This window comes from Triturus cristatus, chromosome 1_2 (assembly GCF_964204655.1).
Source record: "Triturus cristatus chromosome 1_2, aTriCri1.1, whole genome shotgun sequence".
Classification (NCBI taxonomy): domain Eukaryota; kingdom Metazoa; phylum Chordata; class Amphibia; order Caudata; family Salamandridae; genus Triturus; species Triturus cristatus.
Window position 1 is genome coordinate 51,572,921 of NC_140580.1, and position 13,175 is coordinate 51,586,095.

The following is a 13,175-nucleotide window of genomic DNA, read 5'->3' on the forward strand; positions in this document are numbered from 1 at the left end:
CACAGCAGTGGTGTGTCAGCAGTGAGGTGCACAACAGTGGTGTGTCAGCAGTGAGACACACAGCAGTGGTGTGTCAGCAGTGGCGTGTCAGCAATTGTGTGTCAGCAGTGATGTGTCAGCAGCGGCGTGTCAGCAGTGCTGTGTCAGCAGTGCTGTGTCAGCAGTGGTGTCAGCAGCAGCGTGTCAGCAGCAGCTTGTCAGCAGCGATGTGTCAGCAGTGGTGTGTCAGCAGTGGTGTCAGCAGCGGTGTGTCAGCAGTGGTGTCAGCAGCGGCGTGTCAGCAGTGGTGTGTAAGCAGTGGTGTCAACAACAGCGTGTCAGCAGCGGTGTGTCAGCAGCGGGGTGTCAGCAGCAGCTTGTCAGCACTGGTGTGTCAGCAGCGGTGTATCAGCAGCGGTGTGTCAGCAGTGATGTGTCAGCAGCGGTGTGTCAGCAGCGGTGTGTCAACAGCGGCGTGTCAGCAGTGGCATGTCAGCAGTGGCGTGTCAGCAGCGGTGTGTCAGCAGTGGTGTGTCAGCAGTGGTGTCAGCAGTGGTGTGTCAGCAGCGGCGTGTCAGCAGCGGTGTGTCAGCAGCGGTGTGTCAGCAGCAGCGTGTCAGCAGTGCTGTGTCAGCAGTGTTGTCAGCAGCAGCGTGTCAGCAGTGGGGCACACAGAAGGGGTGTGTCAACAGTGGCGTGTCAGCACTGGGGTGCACAGAAGGGGTGTGTCAACAGTGGCGTGTCAGCAGTGGGATGCACAGCAGTGGTGTGTCAGCAGTGAGGCACACAGCAGTGGTGTGTCAGCAGTAGCGTGTCAGCAGTGGTGTGTCAGCAGTAAGGCACACAGCAGTGGCATGTGAGAAGTGAGGCACACAGCAGTGCTGTGTCAGCAGTGGCATGTAAGCAGTGGTGTGTCAGTAGTGAAGTGCACAGCAGTGGTGTGTCAGCAGTGAGGCACACAGCAGTAGTGTGTCAGCAGTGGCGTGTCAGCGGTGGTGTGTCAGCAGTGAGACACACAGCAGTGGTGTGTCAGCAGTGGCGTGTCAGCAATGGTGTGTCAGCAGTGGTGTGTCAGCAGTGGTGCAGCAGCAGTGGTGCAGCAGCAGTGGTGTGTCAGCAGCGGCATCAGCAGTGATGTGTCAGTAGTGGTGTGTCAGCAGTGGTGTGTCAGCAGTGGTGTGTCAGCAGCGACGTGCCAGCAGTGGTGTGTCAGCGGCGGTGTGTCAGAAGTGATGTATCAGCAGTGGTGTGACAGCAGTGGTGTCTGCAGTGGTGTATGCAGTGGTGTGTCAGCAGTGGTGTGACAGCAACGGCGTGTCGGTAGTGGTGTGTCAGCAGCAGCATGTCAGCAGCGGCATGTCAGCAGTGGTGTGTCAGCAGTGATGTCTGCAGCGATGTGTTAGCAGTGGTGTGTCAGCAGTGGTGTGTCAGCAGTGGTGTCAGCAGTGGTGTGTCAGCAGTGGTGTGTCAGCAGTGGTGTGTCAGCAGTGGTGTGTCAGCAGTGGTGTCAGCAGCGGTGTGTCAGCAGCGGCGTGTCAGCAGTGGTTTGTTAGCAGCGTTGTGTCGGCAGCGGTGTCAGCAGTGATGTCTCAGCAGTGGTGTGTCAGCAGCGATGTGTCAGCAGTGATGTGTCAGAAGTGGTTTCAGCAGCAGCGTGTCAGCAGTGGTGTGTCAGCAGTGGTGTCAGCAGCGGCATGTCAGCAGCGGCATGTCAGCAGCGGTGTGTCAGCAGTAGCATGTCAGCAGTGGTTTGTCAGCAGTGGTGTATGCAGCAGCGTGTCAGCAGCGGCATGTCAGCAGCGGCATGTCAGCAGTGGCGTGTCAGTAGTGGCGTGTCAGTAGTGACATGTCAGCAGCGGCGTGTCAGCAGTAGTGTATCACCAGTGGTGTGTCAGCAGCAGTGTCAGCAGCGATGTATCAGCAGCAGTGTGTCAGCAGTGGCGTGTCAGCAGTGGTGTGTCAGCAGTGGTGTCAGCAGCGGCGTGTCAGCAGTGATGTGTCAGCAGTGGTGTCAACAACAGCAAGTCAGCAGTGGTGTGTCAGCAGCGGGGTGTCAGCAGCAGCTTGTCAGAAGTGGTGTGTCAGCAGCGGTGTATAAGCAGCGGTGTATCAGCAGCGATGCGTCAGCAGTGGTGTGTCAGCAGCGGCGTGTCAGCAGTGGCATGTCAGCAGTGGCGTGTCAGCAGCGGCCTGTCAGCAGTGGTGTGTCAGCAGTGGTGTCAGCAGTGGCGTGTCAGCAGCGGCATGTCAGCAGCGGCATGTCAGCAGCGATGTGTCAGCAGTGGTGTGTCAGCAGCGGCGTGTCAGCAGTGCTGTGTCAGCAGTGGGGTGTCAGCAGTGGGGTGTCAGCAGTGGCTTGTCAGCAGTGGCTTGTCAGCAGTGGCTTGTCAGCAGTGGGGTATCAGCAGTGGGGTGTCAGTAGTGGCTTGTCAGCAGTGGCTTGTCGGCAGTGGGGTGTCAGCAGCGGCATGTCAGCAGTGGTGTGTCAGCAGTGGTGTCTACAGAGGCATGTCAGCAGCGGGATGTCAGCAGTGGTGTGTCAGCAGTCGTGTCAGCAGCGGTAGGTCAGCAATGGTGTGTCAGCAGCGGTGTGTCAGCAGTCGTGTCAGCAGCGGCGTGTCAGCAATGGTGTGTCAGCAGCAGTGTGTCAGCAGCGGTGTGTCAGCAGCGGTGTGTCAGCAGCAGCGTGTCAGCAGTGGTATGTCAGCAGTGGTATTCAGCAGTGGTGTGTCAGCAGTGGTGTCTGTAGTAGCGTGTCAGCAGCAGCGTGTCAGCAGCAACGTGTCAGCAGTGGTGTGTCAGCAGCGGCATGTTAGCAGTGAGGTGTCAGCTGTGAGGTGTCAGCAGCGGTGTGTCAGCAGTGGTGTGTCAGCAGTGGTGTGTCAGCAGTGGTGTGTCTGCAGCGGGGTGTCAGCAGCAGTGTGTCAGCAGCAGTGTGTCAGCAGCAGTGTGTCAGCAGTGGTGTGTCAGCAGTGGCGTGTCAGCAGTGGTGTGTCAGCAGTGGTGTCAGCAGTGTCGTATCAGCAGCGTCGTCAGCAGTGGCATCAGCAGTAGTGTCAGCAGTGGCGTGTCAGCAGTGGCGTGTCAGCAGTGGCGTGTCAGCAGTGGTGTGTCAGCAGTGGTGTGTCAGCAGTGGTGTGTCTGCAGTGGTGTGTCAGCAGCGGCATGTTAGCAGTGGCGTGTCAGCAGTGGCATGTCTGCAGTGGTGCCTGCAGTGGTGTCTGCAGTGGTGTCAGCAGCGATGTGTCAGCAGTGGTGTGTCAGCAGTGGTGTCAGCAGCGGCGTGTCAGCAGTGGTGTGTCAGCAGTGGTGTGTCAACAGCAGCGTGTTAGCAGTGGTGTGTCAGCAGTGGTGTGTCAGCAGTGGTGTCAGCAGTGGTGTGTCAGCAGTGGTGTGTCAGCAGTGGTGTGTCAGCAGTGGTGTGTCAGCAGTGGTGTCAGCAGCGGTGTGTCAGCAGCGGCGTGTCAGCAGTGGTTTGTTAGCAGCGTTGTGTCGGCAGCGGTGTCAGCAGTGATGTCTCAGCAGTGGTGTGTCAGCAGCGATGTGTCAGCAGTGATGTGTCAGAAGTGGTTTCAGCAGCAGCGTGTCAGCAGTGGTGTGTCAGCAGTGGTGTCAGCAGCGGCATGTCAGCAGCGGCATGTCAGCAGCGGTGTGTCAGCAGTAGCATGTCAGCAGTGGTTTGTCAGCAGTGGTGTATGCAGCAGCGTGTCAGCAGCGGCATGTCAGCAGCGGCATGTCAGCAGTGGCGTGTCAGTAGTGGCGTGTCAGTAGTGACATGTCAGCAGCGGCGTGTCAGCAGTAGTGTATCACCAGTGGTGTGTCAGCAGCAGCGTCAGCAGCGATGTATCAGCAGCAGTGTGTCAGCAGTGGCGTGTCAGCAGTGGTGTGTCAGCAGTGGTGTCAGCAGCGGCGTGTCAGCAGTGATGTGTCAGCAGTGGTGTCAACAACAGCAAGTCAGCAGTGGTGTGTCAGCAGCGGGGTGTCAGCAGCAGCTTGTCAGAAGTGGTGTGTCAGCAGCGGTGTATAAGCAGCGCTGTATCAGCAGCGATGCGTCAGCAGTGGTGTGTCAGCAGCGGCGTGTCAGCAGTGGCATGTCAGCAGTGGCGTGTCAGCAGCGGCCTGTCAGCAGTGGTGTGTCAGCAGTGGTGTCAGCAGTGGCGTGTCAGCAGCGGCATGTCAGCAGCGGCATGTCAGCAGCGATGTGTCAGCAGTGGTGTGTCAGCAGCGGCGTGTCAGCAGTGCTGTGTCAGCAGTGGGGTGTCAGCAGTGGGGTGTCAGCAGTGGCTTGTCAGCAGTGGCTTGTCAGCAGTGGCTTGTCAGCAGTGGGGTATCAGCAGTGGGGTGTCAGTAGTGGCTTGTCAGCAGTGGCTTGTCGTCAGTGGGGTGTCAGCAGCGGCATGTCAGCAGTGGTGTGTCAGCAGTGGTGTCTACAGAGGCATGTCAGCAGCGGGATGTCAGCAGTGGTGTGTCAGCAGTCGTGTCAGCAGCGGTAGGTCAGCAATGGTGTGTCAGCAGCGGTGTGTCAGCAGTCGTGTCAGCAGCGGCGTGTCAGCAATGGTGTGTCAGCAGCAGTGTGTCAGCAGCGGTGTGTCAGCAGCGGTGTGTCAGCAGCAGCGTGTCAGCAGTGGTATGTCAGCAGTGGTATTCAGCAGTGGTGTGTCAGCAGTGGTGTCTGTAGTAGCGTGTCAGCAGCAGCGTGTCAGCAGCAACGTGTCAGCAGTGGTGTGTCAGCAGCGGCATGTTAGCAGTGAGGTGTCAGCTGTGAGGTGTCAGCAGCGGTGTGTCAGCAGTGGTGTGTCAGCAGTGGTGTGTCAGCAGTGGTGTGTCTGCAGCGGGGTGTCAGCAGCAGTGTGTCAGCAGCAGTGTGTCAGCAGCAGTGTGTCAGCAGTGGTGTGTCAGCAGTGGCGTGTCAGCAGTGGTGTGTCAGCAGTGGTGTCAGCAGCGTCGTATCAGCAGCGTCGTCAGCAGTGGCATCAGCAGTAGTGTCAGCAGTGGCGTGTCAGCAGTGGCGTGTCAGCAGTGGCGTGTCAGCAGTGGTGTGTCAGCAGTGGTGTGTCAGCAGTGGTGTGTCTGCAGTGGTGTGTCAGCAGCGGCATGTTAGCAGTGGCGTGTCAGCAGTGGCATGTCTGCAGTGGTGCCTGCAGTGGTGTCTGCAGTGGTGTCAGCAGCGATGTGTCAGCAGTGGTGTGTCAGCAGTGGTGTCAGCAGCGGCGTGTCAGCAGTGGTGTGTCAGCAGTGGTGTGTCAACAGCAGCGTGTTAGTAGTGGCGTGTCAGCAGTGAGGTGTCAGCAGTGAGGTGTCAGCAGTGAGGTGTCAGCAGCGGCATGTCAGCAGTGGTGTGTCAGCAGTGGTGTCTGCAGCAGGGTGTCAGCAGTGGTGTGTCAGCAGTGGCGTGTGACTAGTGGTGTCTGAACCGGCGTGTCAGCAGCGGCATGTCCGCAGCGGTGTGTCAGCAGTGGTGTGTCAGCAGCGGTGTGTCAGCAGCAGTGTGTCAGCAGCAGCGTGTCATCAGCAGCGTGTCTGCAGTGGTGTCAGCAGCGGTGTCAGCAGCGGTGTGTCAGCAGCGGTGTGTCAGCAGTGGTGTGTCAGCAGTGGTGTGTCAACAGCAGCGGGTTAGTAGTGGCGTGTCAGCAGTGATGTGTCAGCAGTGAGGTGTCAGCAGCGGCGTGTCAGTAGTGGTGTGTCAGCAGTGATGTCTGCAGCAGGGTGTCGGCAGTGGCGTGTGACCAATGGTGTCTGCAGCGGCATGTCAGCAGCGACGTGTCAGCAGCGGTGTGTCAGCAGTGGTGTGTCAGCAGTGGTGTGTCAGCAGCGGTGTGTCAGCAGCGGCGTGTAAGCAGCGATGTGTCAGCAGCGGTGTCAGCAGCGGCGTGTCAGCAGTGCTCTGTCAGCAGCGGTGTGTCAGCAGCAGTGTGTCAGCAGTGGTGTCAGCAGCAGCTTGTCAGCAGCGATGTGTCAGCAGTGGTGTATCAGCAGTGGTGTCTGCAGCGGCGTGTCTGCAGTGGCGTGTCAGCAGCGGTGTGTCAGCAGTGGTGTGTCAGCAGTGGGGTGTCAGCAGTGGTATGTCAGCAGTGGTGTGTCAGCAGCAGTGTGTCAGCAGTGGTCTCAGCATCAGAGTGTCAGCAGTGACGTGTCAGTAGTGTTGTGTAAGCAGTGGTGTGTCAGCAGCAGTGTGTCAGCAGTGGTGTCAGCAGCAGAGTGTCAGCAGCGATGTGTAAGCAGTGGTGTGTAAGCAGTGGTGTCAGCAGCGGCGTGTCAGCAGCGGCGTGTCAGCAGCGGCGTGTCAGCAGTGGCTTGTCAGCAGTGGGGTGTCAGCAGTGGCATGTCAGCGGTGGCATGTCAGCAGTGGCTTGTCAGCAGTGGCTTGTGAGCAGTGGCTTGTCAGCAGTAGCATGTCAGCAGTGGCTTGTCAGCAGTGGTGTGTCAGCACTGGTGTCTACAGAGGTGTGTCAGCACTGACGTGTCAGCAGTGATGTGTCAGCAGTGATGTGTCTGCAGTGGTGTGTCTGCAGTGGTGTGTCTGCAGTGGTGTGTCTGAAGTGGAGTGTCAGCAGTGGTGTCAGCAGCAGTGTCAGCAGCGATGTGTCAGTAGTGGTGTGTAAGCAGTCGTGTCAGCAGCGGCGTGTCAGCAGCGGCGTGTCAGCAGCGTCGTGTCAGCAGTGGCTTGTCAGTATTGGCTTGTCAGCAGTGGGGTGTCAGCAGCGGCATGTCAGCAGTGGTGTGTCAGCAGTGGTCTACAGAGGCATGTCAGCAGCAGGATGTCAGCAGTGATGTTGTCAGCAGTGGTGTGTCAGCAGTCGTGTCAGCAGCAGTAGGTCAGCAATGGTGTGTCAGCGGCAGTGTGTCAGCAGCGGCGTGTCAGCAGCGGCGTGTCAGCAGCGGCGTGTCAGCAATGGTGTGTCAGCAGTGGCGTGTCAGCAGCAGCGTGTCAGCAGCGGTGTGTCAGCAGCGGTGTGTCAGCAGTGGCATGTCAGCAGTAGTGGTATGTCAGCAGTGGTATGTCAGCAGTGGTGTGTCAGCAGTGGTGTCTGCAGCAGCGTTTCAGCAGTGGTGTGTCAGCAGTGATGTGTCAGCAGCGGCATGTTAGCAGTAGTGTGTCAGCAGTGAGGTGTCAGCAGTAAGGTGTCAGCAGTGGCGTGTCAGCAGTGGCATGTCAGCAGCGGCGTGTCAGCAGCGGCGTGTCAGCAGTGGTGTGTCTGCAGCAGAGTGTCAGCAGTGGTGTGTCAGCAGCAGTGTGTCAGCAGTGGCGTCAACAGCAGAGTGTCAGCAGTGATGTGTCAGTAGTGGTGTGTAAGCAGTGGTGTCAGCAGTGGCGTGACAGCAGCGGCGTGTCAGCAGCGGCTTGTCAGCAGTGGCTTGTCAGCAGTGGGGTGTCAGCAGCGGCATGTCAGCAGTGGTGTCAACAGTGGTGTCTACAAAGGCGTGTCAGCAGCAGCGTGTCAGCAGTGATGTGTCAGCAGGGGCGTGTCAGCAGTGGTGTGTCAGCAGCAGCGTGTCAGCAGTGGTGTGTCAGCAGTGGTGTGTCAGCAGTTGTGTCAGCAGTGGTGTCAGCAGTGGTGTCAGCAGCGGCATGTCAGCAGTAGTGTCAGCAGCAGTAGTGTCAGCAGCAGTGTGTCAGCAGCGGCGTGTCAGCAGCGGCGTGTCAGCAGTGGCATGTCAGCAGCGGCATGTCAGCAGTGGTGTGTCTGCAGCAGGGTGTCAGCAGTGGTGTGTCAGCAGCAGTGTGTCAGCAGTGGCGTCAACAGCAGAGTGTCAGCAGTGATGTGTCAGTAGTGGTGTGTAAGCAGTGGTGTCAGCAGTGGCATGACAGCAGCGGCGTGTCAGCAGCGGCTTGTCAGCAGTGGCTTGTCAGCAGTGGGGTGTCAGCAGCGGCATGTCAGCAGTGGTTTCAACAGTGGTGTCTACAAAGGCGTGTCAGCAGCGGGGTCTGCAGTGATGTGTCAGCAGCGGCGTGTCAGCAGTGGTGTGTCAGCAGCAGCGTGTCAGCAGTGGTGTGTCAGCAGTGGTGTGTCAGCAGTTGTGTCAGCAGTGGTGTCAGCAGTGGTGTCAGCAGCGGCGTGTCAGCAGTAGTGTCAGCAGCAGTAGTGTCAGCAGCAGTGTGTCAGCAGCGGCGTGTCAGCAGCGGCGTGTCAGCAGTGGCATGTCAGCAGTGGTGTGTCAGCAGTGGTGTGTCTGCAGCGGCGTGTCAGCAGCGGTGTGTCAGCAGTGGCATGTCAGCAGTGGCGTGTCAGCAGTGGCATATCAGCAGCAGTGTGTCAGCACTGGCGTGTCAGCAGTGGTGTCTGCAGCGGTGTGTCAGCAGTGGTGTCAGCAGTGGTGTCTGCAGTGGTGTCAGCAGTGGTGTCAGCAGCGATGTGTCAGCAGTGGTGTGTCAGCAGCGGTGTGTCAGCAGTGGTGTATCACCAGTGGTGTGTCAGCAGCAGCGTCAGCAGCGATGTATCAGCAGCAGTGTGTCAGCAGTGGCGTGTCAGCAGTGGTGTGTCAGCAGTGGTGTCAGCAGCGGCGTGTCAGCAGTGATGTGTCAGCAGTGGTGTCAACAACAGCAAGTCAGCAGTGGTGTGTCAGCAGCGGGGTGTCAGCAGCAGCTTGTCAGAAGTGGTGTGTCAGCAGCGGTGTATAAGCAGCGCTGTATCAGCAGCGATGCGTCAGCAGTGGTGTGTCAGCAGCGGCGTGTCAGCAGTGGCATGTCAGCAGTGGCGTGTCAGCAGCGGCCTGTCAGCAGTGGTGTGTCAGCAGTGGTGTCAGCAGTGGCGTGTCAGCAGCGGCATGTCAGCAGCGGCATGTCAGCAGCGATGTGTCAGCAGTGGTGTGTCAGCAGCGGCGTGTCAGCAGTGCTGTGTCAGCAGTGGGGTGTCAGCAGTGGGGTGTCAGCAGTGGCTTGTCAGCAGTGGCTTGTCAGCAGTGGCTTGTCAGCAGTGGGGTATCAGCAGTGGGGTGTCAGTAGTGGCTTGTCAGCAGTGGCTTGTCGTCAGTGGGGTGTCAGCAGCGGCATGTCAGCAGTGGTGTGTCAGCAGTGGTGTCTACAGAGGCATGTCAGCAGCGGGATGTCAGCAGTGGTGTGTCAGCAGTCGTGTCAGCAGCGGTAGGTCAGCAATGGTGTGTCAGCAGCGGTGTGTCAGCAGTCGTGTCAGCAGCGGCGTGTCAGCAATGGTGTGTCAGCAGCAGTGTGTCAGCAGCGGTGTGTCAGCAGCGGTGTGTCAGCAGCAGCGTGTCAGCAGTGGTATGTCAGCAGTGGTATTCAGCAGTGGTGTGTCAGCAGTGGTGTCTGTAGTAGCGTGTCAGCAGCAGCGTGTCAGCAGCAACGTGTCAGCAGTGGTGTGTCAGCAGCGGCATGTTAGCAGTGAGGTGTCAGCTGTGAGGTGTCAGCAGCGGTGTGTCAGCAGTGGTGTGTCAGCAGTGGTGTGTCAGCAGTGGTGTGTCTGCAGCGGGGTGTCAGCAGCAGTGTGTCAGCAGCAGTGTGTCAGCAGCAGTGTGTCAGCAGTGGTGTGTCAGCAGTGGCGTGTCAGCAGTGGTGTGTCAGCAGTGGTGTCAGCAGCGTCGTATCAGCAGCGTCGTCAGCAGTGGCATCAGCAGTAGTGTCAGCAGTGGCGTGTCAGCAGTGGCGTGTCAGCAGTGGCGTGTCAGCAGTGGTGTGTCAGCAGTGGTGTGTCAGCAGTGGTGTGTCTGCAGTGGTGTGTCAGCAGCGGCATGTTAGCAGTGGCGTGTCAGCAGTGGCATGTCTGCAGTGGTGCCTGCAGTGGTGTCTGCAGTGGTGTCAGCAGCGATGTGTCAGCAGTGGTGTGTCAGCAGTGGTGTCAGCAGCGGCGTGTCAGCAGTGGTGTGTCAGCAGTGGTGTGTCAACAGCAGCGTGTTAGTAGTGGCGTGTCAGCAGTGAGGTGTCAGCAGTGAGGTGTCAGCAGTGAGGTGTCAGCAGCGGCATGTCAGCAGTGGTGTGTCAGCAGTGGTGTCTGCAGCAGGGTGTCAGCAGTGGTGTGTCAGCAGTGGCGTGTGACTAGTGGTGTCTGAACCGGCGTGTCAGCAGCGGCATGTCCGCAGCGGTGTGTCAGCAGTGGTGTGTCAGCAGCGGTGTGTCAGCAGCAGTGTGTCAGCAGCAGCGTGTCATCAGCAGCGTGTCTGCAGTGGTGTCAGCAGCGGTGTCAGCAGCGGTGTGTCAGCAGCGGTGTGTCAGCAGTGGTGTGTCAGCAGTGGTGTGTCAACAGCAGCGGGTTAGTAGTGGCGTGTCAGCAGTGATGTGTCAGCAGTGAGGTGTCAGCAGCGGCGTGTCAGTAGTGGTGTGTCAGCAGTGATGTCTGCAGCAGGGTGTCGGCAGTGGCGTGTGACCAATGGTGTCTGCAGCGGCATGTCAGCAGCGACGTGTCAGCAGCGGTGTGTCAGCAGTGGTGTGTCAGCAGTGGTGTGTCAGCAGCGGTGTGTCAGCAGCGGCGTGTAAGCAGCGATGTGTCAGCAGCGGTGTCAGCAGCGGCGTGTCAGCAGTGCTCTGTCAGCAGCGGTGTGTCAGCAGCAGTGTGTCAGCAGTGGTGTCAGCAGCAGCTTGTCAGCAGCGATGTGTCAGCAGTGGTGTATCAGCAGTGGTGTCTGCAGCGGCGTGTCTGCAGTGGCGTGTCAGCAGCGGTGTGTCAGCAGTGGTGTGTCAGCAGTGGGGTGTCAGCAGTGGTATGTCAGCAGTGGTGTGTCAGCAGCAGTGTGTCAGCAGTGGTCTCAGCATCAGAGTGTCAGCAGTGACGTGTCAGTAGTGTTGTGTAAGCAGTGGTGTGTCAGCAGCAGTGTGTCAGCAGTGGTGTCAGCAGCAGAGTGTCAGCAGCGATGTGTAAGCAGTGGTGTGTAAGCAGTGGTGTCAGCAGCGGCGTGTCAGCAGCGGCGTGTCAGCAGCGGCGTGTCAGCAGTGGCTTGTCAGCAGTGGGGTGTCAGCAGTGGCATGTCAGCGGTGGCATGTCAGCAGTGGCTTGTCAGCAGTGGCTTGTGAGCAGTGGCTTGTCAGCAGTAGCATGTCAGCAGTGGCTTGTCAGCAGTGGTGTGTCAGCACTGGTGTCTACAGAGGTGTGTCAGCACTGACGTGTCAGCAGTGATGTGTCAGCAGTGATGTGTCTGCAGTGGTGTGTCTGCAGTGGTGTGTCTGCAGTGGTGTGTCTGAAGTGGAGTGTCAGCAGTGGTGTCAGCAGCAGTGTCAGCAGCGATGTGTCAGTAGTGGTGTGTAAGCAGTCGTGTCAGCAGCGGCGTGTCAGCAGCGGCGTGTCAGCAGCATCGTGTCAGCAGTGGCTTGTCAGTATTGGCTTGTCAGCAGTGGGGTGTCAGCAGCGGCATGTCAGCAGTGGTGTGTCAGCAGTGGTCTACAGAGGCATGTCAGCAGCAGGATGTCAGCAGTGATGTTGTCAGCAGTGGTGTGTCAGCAGTCGTGTCAGCAGCAGTAGGTCAGCAATGGTGTGTCAGCGGCAGTGTGTCAGCAGCGGCGTGTCAGCAGCGGCGTGTCAGCAGCGGCGTGTCAGCAATGGTGTGTCAGCAGTGGCGTGTCAGCAGCAGCGTGTCAGCAGCGGTGTGTCAGCAGCGGTGTGTCAGCAGTGGCATGTCAGCAGTAGTGGTATGTCAGCAGTGGTATGTCAGCAGTGGTGTGTCAGCAGTGGTGTCTGCAGCAGCGTTTCAGCAGTGGTGTGTCAGCAGTGATGTGTCAGCAGCGGCATGTTAGCAGTAGTGTGTCAGCAGTGAGGTGTCAGCAGTAAGGTGTCAGCAGTGGCGTGTCAGCAGTGGCATGTCAGCAGCGGCGTGTCAGCAGCGGCGTGTCAGCAGTGGTGTGTCTGCAGCAGAGTGTCAGCAGTGGTGTGTCAGCAGCAGTGTGTCAGCAGTGGCGTCAACAGCAGAGTGTCAGCAGTGATGTGTCAGTAGTGGTGTGTAAGCAGTGGTGTCAGCAGTGGCGTGACAGCAGCGGCGTGTCAGCAGCGGCTTGTCAGCAGTGGCTTGTCAGCAGTGGGGTGTCAGCAGCGGCATGTCAGCAGTGGTGTCAACAGTGGTGTCTACAAAGGCGTGTCAGCAGCAGCGTGTCAGCAGTGATGTGTCAGCAGGGGCGTGTCAGCAGTGGTGTGTCAGCAGCAGCGTGTCAGCAGTGGTGTGTCAGCAGTGGTGTGTCAGCAGTTGTGTCAGCAGTGGTGTCAGCAGTGGTGTCAGCAGCGGCATGTCAGCAGTAGTGTCAGCAGCAGTAGTGTCAGCAGCAGTGTGTCAGCAGCGGCGTGTCAGCAGCGGCGTGTCAGCAGTGGCATGTCAGCAGCGGCATGTCAGCAGTGGTGTGTCTGCAGCAGGGTGTCAGCAGTGGTGTGTCAGCAGCAGTGTGTCAGCAGTGGCGTCAACAGCAGAGTGTCAGCAGTGATGTGTCAGTAGTGGTGTGTAAGCAGTGGTGTCAGCAGTGGCATGACAGCAGCGGCGTGTCAGCAGCGGCTTGTCAGCAGTGGCTTGTCAGCAGTGGGGTGTCAGCAGCGGCATGTCAGCAGTGGTTTCAACAGTGGTGTCTACAAAGGCGTGTCAGCAGCGGGGTCTGCAGTGATGTGTCAGCAGCGGCGTGTCAGCAGTGGTGTGTCAGCAGCAGCGTGTCAGCAGTGGTGTGTCAGCAGTGGTGTGTCAGCAGTTGTGTCAGCAGTGGTGTCAGCAGTGGTGTCAGCAGCGGCGTGTCAGCAGTAGTGTCAGCAGCAGTAGTGTCAGCAGCAGTGTGTCAGCAGCGGCGTGTCAGCAGCGGCGTGTCAGCAGTGGCATGTCAGCAGTGGTGTGTCAGCAGTGGTGTGTCTGCAGCGGCGTGTCAGCAGCGGTGTGTCAGCAGTGGCATGTCAGCAGTGGCGTGTCAGCAGTGGCATATCAGCAGCAGTGTGTCAGCACTGGCGTGTCAGCAGTGGTGTCTGCAGCGGTGTGTCAGCAGTGGTGTCAGCAGTGGTGTCTGCAGTGGTGTCAGCAGTGGTGTCAGCAGCGATGTGTCAGCAGTGGTGTGTCAGCAGCGGTGTGTCAGCAGTGGTGTGTCAACAGCAGCGTGTTAGTAGTGGCGTGTCAGCAGTGAGGTGTCAGCAGTGAGGTGTCAGCAGTGAGGTGTCACCAGTGAGGTGTCAGCAGCGGCGTGTCAGCAGTGGTGTGTCAGCAGTGATGTCTGCAGCAGGGTGTCAGCAGTGGTGTGTCAGCAGTGGCGTGTGCCCAGTGGTGTCTGCAGCGGCGTGTCAGCAGCGGCG